We start from the raw sequence: 9,509 nt of genomic DNA, 5'->3' as shown, positions 1-9,509 counted from the left end.
CCTTAATCGAAGAGGTGAGGGTGCTTAATGCGCATAGAAGATTCGGTCTCCCAAGTCTCCTCCTCGAAGCGGTTGCAACGCCAGAGAACCTTCACTAAAGGCACCACTTTATTCCTAAGGCGTTTTTCCTTCCTATCAGTTATCCGGATCGGTCTCTCCTCATAGGTCAGGTCTGGTTCGATCTCTAAAACTTCGGTTCGATCACATGCGCGGGGTCACTAACGTACTTCCTCACCGGGATACATGGAACACGTCGTGAGTCTTACCCATCGAAGCGGGTAGCTTGAGCTTGTAAGCCACTTCGCCAACTCTCTCAACGATCGGATATGGTCCTATGAACTTAGGACTAAGCTTGCCTTTAATTCCAAACCGTTTCACTCCTTTCATTGGAGACACCTTCAGGAAAACCAAATCACTAACCTCGAACTCCAAAGGTCGACGGCGAACATCGGCATAAGACTTCTGACGATCCTGGGCAGCTTTCATACGGGACTGGATCAACTGAACTCGATCGATAGTGGCGGCAATCACATCTGGTCCAAGGGCCAACACATCTCCGAGTTCATCCCAACACACGGGGCTACGGCAACGACGTCCGTAAAGAGCCTCAAAAGGAGCCATCTTGATTGAAGCGTGATAACTGTTGTTATATGAAAACTCAACCAAAGGTAGATGTCTCTCCCGGTTTCCCGAAAATCCAAAGCGGCGGCACGGAGCATATCCTCCAAGGTTTGGATTGTTCTCTCGGATTGACCATCGTAGGCAAAGCATGAAAAGCAAGTGCTCATCAGAACCGGTACCTAAAGCCTTCGCAGAGCCTTCCAGAACTTAGAACAGAACCTCGAATCACGATCGGATACTATCTCCAAGGGAACACCATGATGTCGTACCACCTCGGCAACGTAGGTCTCAGCAAGTCGCTCCAAACTCCAAGTATCGCGAATCGGGATGAAGCGAGCACTCTTGGTTAAACGATCCACCACAACCCAAATACCATTCCTACCAGATACAGTCCTCGGTAGGGCCATTACGAAATCCATAGCCACACACTGCCATTTCCATTCGGGAATTGGTAGTGGTTGCAACAAACCTCCAGGTCTCTTATGCTCAAACTTAACACGTTGACAAGTCATGCATCTACTCACATAAGCAGCAGTCTCATCTCTCATATGCGGCCACCAGAAGTGAAGCCTTAGGTCCTTGTACATCTTGTCGCCACCAGGATGCACTGAGAAAGGAGTTTTATGAGCCTCATCGAAAATCTTCTTTCTCAAATCATCGTCCTTAGGTACAACCCAACGACCCTTAAACTTCAAAGCTCCACTGGAGTCATTAGCAAAGTCGACAGCTTTCCCAAGACCCATCTTCACACGGATCTCAGCAACAAAAGAGTCAACCAACTGCTTCTCACGGATTTCCTGAAAGAGGTCAGGTTCAGCCACCAAGGAGTTAACACAAACGGCAGGATCATTGAGGACCACGCCAAAGGATATTTTCTCGAACTCGCGAACCAGAGCTTCGGGTAAAGCAGAGCAAGGGATAAGGGAATGAACATTCTTCCGGCTCAAAGCATCAGCAACAACATTAGCTCTTCCTTCATAGTACAACAGCTCCAGATCGTAGTCATTCACCAACTCAATCCAGCGTCTCTGTCTTGCGTTCAAATCCTTTTGCGTGAAAATATGACGCAGGCTCTTGTGATCAGTGTGAACCTTACACTTCACACCATACAAGTAATGACGCCAAATCTTAAGAGCATGAACCACAGCAGCTAACTCCAAGTCGTGGGTAGGGTAGTTTACTTCGTGAACCTTCAACTGCCTAGATGCATAGGCGATCACCTTACCTTCTTGCATTAGCACACAGCCCAACCCATGCTTAGAAGCATCACAGAACACATTAAAGCCAACACCGTCTTCAGGCAAAGTTAGCACAAAGTGCAGAAGTAAGACGCTTCTTGAGCTCTTGAACGCCTTTTCGCAAGCCTCGGACCATAGAAACTTGGATTCTTTTTTTAGAAGTTGAGTCATCGGACGGGCTAACTTGGAAAAATCCTTAACAAACCTTCTATAATAGCCTGCAAGACCCAAGAAACTACGAATCTCACCAACATTAGATGGACTAGACCAATCGGAGATAGCGAAATCTTTGCAGGATCCACCTTAATTCCTTCCTTCGAGATAACATGGCCAAGAAAAGCTACCTCGGAGAGCCAAAACTCACATTTCGAATACTTTGCATACCACTTACGTCGCAGATGCCCGAACAATCCTCGGATGTTCAACATGTTCGCTTCGGACTTAGAGTAGACGAGAATATCATCGATGAAGACCACCACACACTTGTCAAGGAATTCTTGGAAGGTACGATTCATCTGATCCATAAACACCGCAGGGGCGTTGGTTAAACCGAAAGGCATAACCTTGAACTCATAGTGACCATACCTTGAGCAAAAGGCGGTCTTATGAATATCGGACTCTCGTACAGGGATCTGATGGTAGCGGATCTCGGATCGATCTTAGAGAAGACGGAAGCGCCCTTCAACCGATCAAAAAGGTCATCGATACGGGGTAGAGGGTACTTGTTCTTTCGTAACACGGTTAAGCTCTCGTAGTCGATGCACAACCGCATAGAACCATCCTTCTTCTTCACAAAGAGGACAGGGGCACCCCAAGCCGAGGAGCTAGGGCGGATAAAGTCCTTCTCGATCATCTCATCCAATCGCTTCAGATTCTTGTAACTCAGCAGGGGCCATACGATACGGGGCTTTTAATCGGGCAGATGCAGGCACCAGATCGATAGAGAACTCAACATCTCGCTCGGGAGGAATACCAGGTAAGTCTTCGGGAAAAACATCGGGGTACTCGTTCACGATACGAACCTCCTTAAGCTCGGGTAACTCGGCGAGATGAGGAAACAGAGCATAGAAACACTTGACAACCCTTCCTTTGTAGACTCATCGGTTTCAAGGCGTAAACGATCTTTATACCCTCCCGACGTCTACCACCATGGTGGGTAACCGGCTACCGCAGGGACTCTTCAAGGAAATCTTCGATCTCGGACCGGAAACGAGCGTCATAAAGGGCCAGCCAATCTATACCAAGGATCACATCGAACTCACCCAGAGGGAAGTCCAAAAGAGTGGTGGGAAAGAACTCACCAGCGATGAGAATAGGCACGTCAACATATGCCTTAACTCAAGATATAGCTTCACCAGAAGGTAAAGATATGGGAACGGGCTCGGCAGAATGGATACCAGGGATGCTTTTTCGGCGAATTTAGAGGATATGACGGATATAGATGCACCAAAGTGTCAAGCAGAATAAAAGCATGACGTCCGAAACAAGGTACGTACCGGTAATCACATCCGGGTTAGCCTCGGCATCGGCTCGGCTCAAAGACAAATATACGACCTTTACGGCGGAAAGCACCTCCAGTCTTTGCGGTCGTGGGCGGCGTAGTCTTAACCATTGATGTACCAAGATCATTCTTCGGGCATCCGTTAGCTTTATGACCCGGTTCATTGCACTTGAAGCGGCACAATAGGGTCACCACCACAAGTAAGCCCAGGATGATAAGGGTCACCGCAAGAATAGCAAACGGCATCCTTCTTCACGAAGTCTTTCTTCTCATCGTCTTCTTCCAGGCAGGTCGGGAGGTAAAGTGAGGTTTCTTAGGTCCAGAACCTCCAGGAGATTTATTCCTCTTGGGAGCAGAATAAGTAGGAGAAGAAAAAGGCCTCTTCTGAGATGGTACATTAACAGGGGCAGCCTCCTCCTTGATTCGAGCTAAGGATCTCTCATTTAGCAAGGCGACATTGTAGATCTTCTCTACGGTATCCAGGTCTTGAGGCATCAAATGAGTGACCTCGCTTTCAGCTTCTGCGATAATAGAAAACCCTTCGGGCCTCATCGGGGGAGCGGCTCCTCGGCCAAAGTGCGCAAGTCCGTTGAAAAGGTCGGTGAAGTCTTGGACCGATAGGTTTCCCCGCTTGCATTCCATGAACTCTTCGATCTTAGGTGTTTTAGTTCTTCGGGTAAAATCTTCTCTCAAGCATGGTGACGAATTCGGTCCATCCGAACCCAGGTGCTAGTGCGGCTGCGGAACCAACAATTCTCCACCAATGGTCGGCTTCACCTTGCAGATAATGGACGGCCGGAGTTCACCATGTGTCTTTGGTTTGGGACCTCGCAGATTTCAAACTGTCGCTCCATCTGCCCCGATCCACAGCCTTAGAGCCTCGTGGTCAATGACACCCTTGAAGAAGGTCAATCTGCTCTTCGCCATCTGTCCGGCAGCTCGGGAAAAATCGAACTCTCGCCGACCACCGTTTCCTCTACCGCGAGGGCCAAGTCTTCGATTCTGTTGGTGAGATGATTAAGCGAGTTGATGATCGCTTGGTTGATTCCGTCGATCCGGAATCTCTTCCTGTTGACATCCACGTCCACGTCCACGTCCGCGTCCGGCCATCTTAAAAGAACGTTAACACTTAGTCAATGCTAAGCACTCGATTTGCAAAAAAGATAAACTAGCATCCAAGTCCTTATTGGTTTCTACCCATCTCTCACTAAATTATTTATTAGGCATATTCCTACAGATCAATGTGTGAGCGTCGGGAGCGCGATGCTCGATACCAACCGTAATCCCCTATAAATCTAGTGCAAAACAGTGGCGGAATCACCGTCGAACGGGATTAATAACACAATGATAAAAGTCTAATCGATAAAAATTGAGAATATAAAATTCTCAATTATGAAGATTTGCAAAGCTCGGTCAAATACAAATGCCACTTTCCTAGAAAAAGGGCTAAAACAAAAATCCTCAAAGTGTTCATTTGAAAACATAAAGGAAAAACAGAAGAACAGTAGGATCTTGGACTACTCGCTAGCTCTCACACCGATATCCCATCCATAAGAATACCCGTCATGTTATAAACATAACAAACCACGATCGATGGGGAGTAACTAGACGTTCTCCCAACCATGTTACACAATATAAATGGTATAGAAGAAATAATATATCAAAATAGATTGAAGTATTATAACAAAAGTAATTAAAATATGATATCAAAATTACGATCGAACAAATCATCTACCGCATGCTTAACAAAGAAAATTCCTCAAACAACAGAATGGAAATAATATAGTTCGGGCTTAGATTTTAACATCTTTGGCAATATCTTTCGCTAAAAACCGTAGACCCCGCTCAGCCTACCATGTGCTAATTGTTGGGGACCTGCTCGACCAACCCACTAGTCACAAACCATAACGGAACCCTGCTTCAGTCCGGTCTAAGTACATGTACATGACTCTACGACAATCTGTACCAACGGAACCCCCGCTCGGCCGGGTAACAAATCAAATGGTGGTAAGAAAATAGTATACCTCAGTTTATTATTCCTTGCCTTCCCTCCAAATATTCCAAACTCAAAAATACCCAAAAGGTAGTATCTTATTTCAAGGTTTGTAAGTGAACAACTCTTTTATTATCTCGAGTGAAACTTTAATCGTATAATTATAAGGTATAAAATGATTTGAAGTTTACATATGATAAAGCTACTGCTTTATACTTTAAATCAAGTCTAAATGAAAGTACTTTATGAAGATATGTATTATTTAGGCCTTTATTGAGACTTAGTCATAAAAACAGTTTTACAAAAATGAATGACCTTACGGTAAAATTCATAATTAAATATATAAAAATAGAAATGATGCAAGGTCAATTTTCATGGTTTCCAGAAGGTTTTAGCTACAACTTTTATTCTTTGATAAACTTGTAATGACGAAAGTAGCAGGGGTATATAAATTGATTTGCAGAATCAGTCATAAAATGATAACCAGAATGTCTTAATTTATAAATCGACTTTTAGAATATATTTTGAGGTAAATTAAAATTTTACAGGATACTAGACATCCTAAAGTTTATTCATGAAAAATACGAGCTTATGTTTCGAAGGATAAATATGTTTTTCAAATTAAACTTTGAGCTAAAGACAGAATTGTTGTATTCTGGATAGATGTTCACAAATATTTTCTTCTGATCAAACCACACGTCCAAATGTTATGAAACTTTTTGTGTAGATCCTAGACTTGAAAATAACAGGACTTTATTCACAACATTTTTAAATATTCGAAATATAAACAGGGGATATAAATTTTACAAACAGATTGTCAGAATCGTTTATCAACAGCTCGGTTTTGACTAAAACTTCCAATTTACTTTAAATTACGAAATGAAGGTTTCGAGGGCTAAAATTTAACACAACCTTAATATATAATGTCTCAGCCTTATATTAAAATTTCATAAATTGTTAATTAGTATAAGTATTTCAAAACTAATTAAAACAGTCCAAGTATACTATATTTGCAAGAATTGCAACAATAATGTAAAATACGAAATAAATACTTTAAATGCAAAACAATTACTATAAAAATTCATGGTGACTTATAATATGTCAAATATTCCAGAAAAGTAATTTATAGCCATTTTACTCATAATTTCGAAATTAGTTATTATCAATTTATAGTCCAAATTATTAGTAAGTCCTCTAAATGTCAAAGTTCTTAATACAAGCAACTACAACAAATATATGGTAACACCGAGTAACGTCCTTTGTTACCTTAGTTGTCAAGGTCCGAGTCGATTAAATACTCGTCTTCTTCGGAGTCTTCTTGGTAACCTATAAAATAAAAACACATATGGTATATTGCTCCATATGTCACGATTAAGTATATGAAATAAAACTATGATGACTATAAAACTACCTTGACTATTATTATTACTATTCTTACCAAAGTAGAAGAGATTACCAATAACAATTGGAGTTTTGAAGGAAAGGAATAGGATGAATTCTCTTGATATGTTTCTCCTAAATTATGGTGGAAAACAAGCTTGTAAACTAGTAAAAAGAGTAGAAGAATTGATTCAAATTGCAAGAGCTTTGAAGTATGAATTGTAGTAGTTTGTAGTAAGAAATGAAGAGGAAAATGGAGTCCTTTAAATAGAGCAAGTGACCAGCCAAAGCAAGGGACAACAAGGCACAATTATTGGTAAATTCCACCCAAAAATAAAATAAGGAAGCTATGAAGACAAGGGGCCGAACTATGGTATAGATTAGGGTTGTTTTTGCAATAAAATAAAATGTAGGAGGCAAGCTAGATGGCCTCTAAAATCTGGTGGGTGTATTATGTAGGGGTCACTTTGATCTTATAATATATGTATAAGACAATTACAAAATATTACGGGTTTGACGGAATTAAATTCCGAGTCAAAAAGGACAAATTACGCATCAAGAGCGAACACCGATTATAAAACGAATTTAATTAAATAATTAAATCAAATCCGTACTTGAAGGATTAAAATTACATCTCATAATTTAAAAGTGAATAAATGAGATTAGAAAATTTGCGGGTGTTACATTCTTGCAATCCTAAGATAATGTGAAACTTAAGAGAGGGTCTTAAGTAGGACATCAATGAGTTGGAATAAATGTTTTGATCATGTTATAAAACTTTTCTCGATAAGTCGAGAAGTTGTGTTTATACATGGAGTTTAGTGGGAGTTACGGTAATTTTAATTAGTCTAATATGTGGATGACATATTGATCATTGGGAATGATTTAAGACTTGGAGAAATATAATACATCTATAATATCTGGATTTATGGAGATAAATCTATATGATGTTAGCATCATATAAGAGTTCTTATGTTGATAAGATTCATGACTAGTTCAATCGAGTTGAACATATTTGATTGATTCCATTTGCTTCCGCTACCGGATCAATTAAATAAGTAATGATGTATAACACTTCATATGCTTTGAGTATGATGAATTGTTTCAAAATTGAATTTAAGTAATAGTTACCAAATAGCCATATATATTATTCTTAAGTGCTTGAAGAAGCATTAAAGATGCAAAGTTAAGTGTTTTTGATGCAATTCACAAATTTGTGTAAGGGCTTACACTAATGACTGTTGAGATTGCATAAGGTTTCGGACAAAAACCGTATTCGAAACACCTAAAGATGGTTAAGGAACCATTGTGGCTATGTTATTTAAGAAATGGATTTGCTAGAATTGTTCTAGGCAATAAAGAACAATGAGAGATGCTTACAACGGAAATTGAGTACACTTGCAATCATGAGATGTGCAAGAGGATGGATCCCGCACACTGTGAAAATAGTGGAGCTATTCTAAGGCTAGAGAGCTTATGTCTAGATTGGATCTAGACACGTACTCAGAAAGTTTTGTAATGCAAATGTATACATTATAAAGGAAAACGAGTATGTAGTAAGGTTGAGTAAGGTACAAGAAGTTGATAAAACCTACTAACCAAAGCCTTCTCATAGGCTTAACATGATGAGTCATGTCATATGTCATTTCAATTGCATTGAGATGAACAACTACATATAAGATGAAAATGGATTATAAAAATATGAAGTAGTAATCAGGTATTGACTATTCATATGTGATAATCACATTTGTCGTTCGAGTTTTTAAATCTAAAAACTCCTTTTATACTTTGTTACATCCAAACGGGTTGTAGAGACAATATTGAACCCCGTTAAAGTGAACCCGGATTAACATGGTATTTACCCATAGTCACTTGTATGAGGTGACGTCTCGAAGTGACTAGAGTGTGATGCGATTGATGGCAAGTTCAAGTGTCATAGAGTCATATGAGATGACTAGTCGATCACATAGGCAGACTGTTAGGAACACTTTGTCGGGCCTAATGACCGCTTATAGAGTTCTGGTAAATTTATATAGCCTGGTCGTGGCAAGAGCTACTATAGTATTCTAATGAGTCAATTCTTTGACTAAAGACTGTTCGCCTAAGGTGGCACAGTTTCAGATTAACTTTGATTTATGTTACTACGACCTTCGTAAATGGGGTCAAAAGGGCTTATTTTGGGTTATGATGAGCTGTGGCTAGTCGAAGGAAACAGTGCGATAGGAATTGTCCACCCCTTTGTCAGGGTTAAAACAATATCTCAGGGCCACTCAAGGAGTAATGAACTTGAAATGCGTGGCCAAGCTCGGAAAGTATCTATGGTAGATAATTCCGGCCAATCAGTTATTCTCCAGATCGAGGAAACCACTCTCGATATGATCACTTGCAAGTACGACCCGAAAGACACCTTGCATTGAGTGGGAGATAGTAATAGGACAAGAGAATTGGTGACGCACAGTTGTCGAGGACAAGTGGGAGATTGTTGGAGTAAGTGTCCCCGACAATAATGCGATCACAATTGTCGATCATGATGATCAGATGTTTAAATATCATATTAAGAATACATGAGGGAAAGTAATACTTCTTAGTCAATTGGTCCACACATATCGGCAATGATTGGCTGACTAGAGTTTGACATTACTGTCGTGCGACGGTGGTGACCAGTTGATCCCCTAAGGTCATACCTATAGGGTAATGCTCTTAATTGATTATTTAATTAATTGTATGCTGATACGGGTTAATTAAATTCCTTAAAATTGACGAGTGATTTTGTGAG

Source organism: Silene latifolia, chromosome 6 (assembly GCF_048544455.1).
Source record: "Silene latifolia isolate original U9 population chromosome 6, ASM4854445v1, whole genome shotgun sequence".
NCBI classification, from domain to species: Eukaryota; Viridiplantae; Streptophyta; class Magnoliopsida; order Caryophyllales; family Caryophyllaceae; genus Silene; species Silene latifolia.
This window is presented reverse-complemented; position numbering follows the sequence as displayed.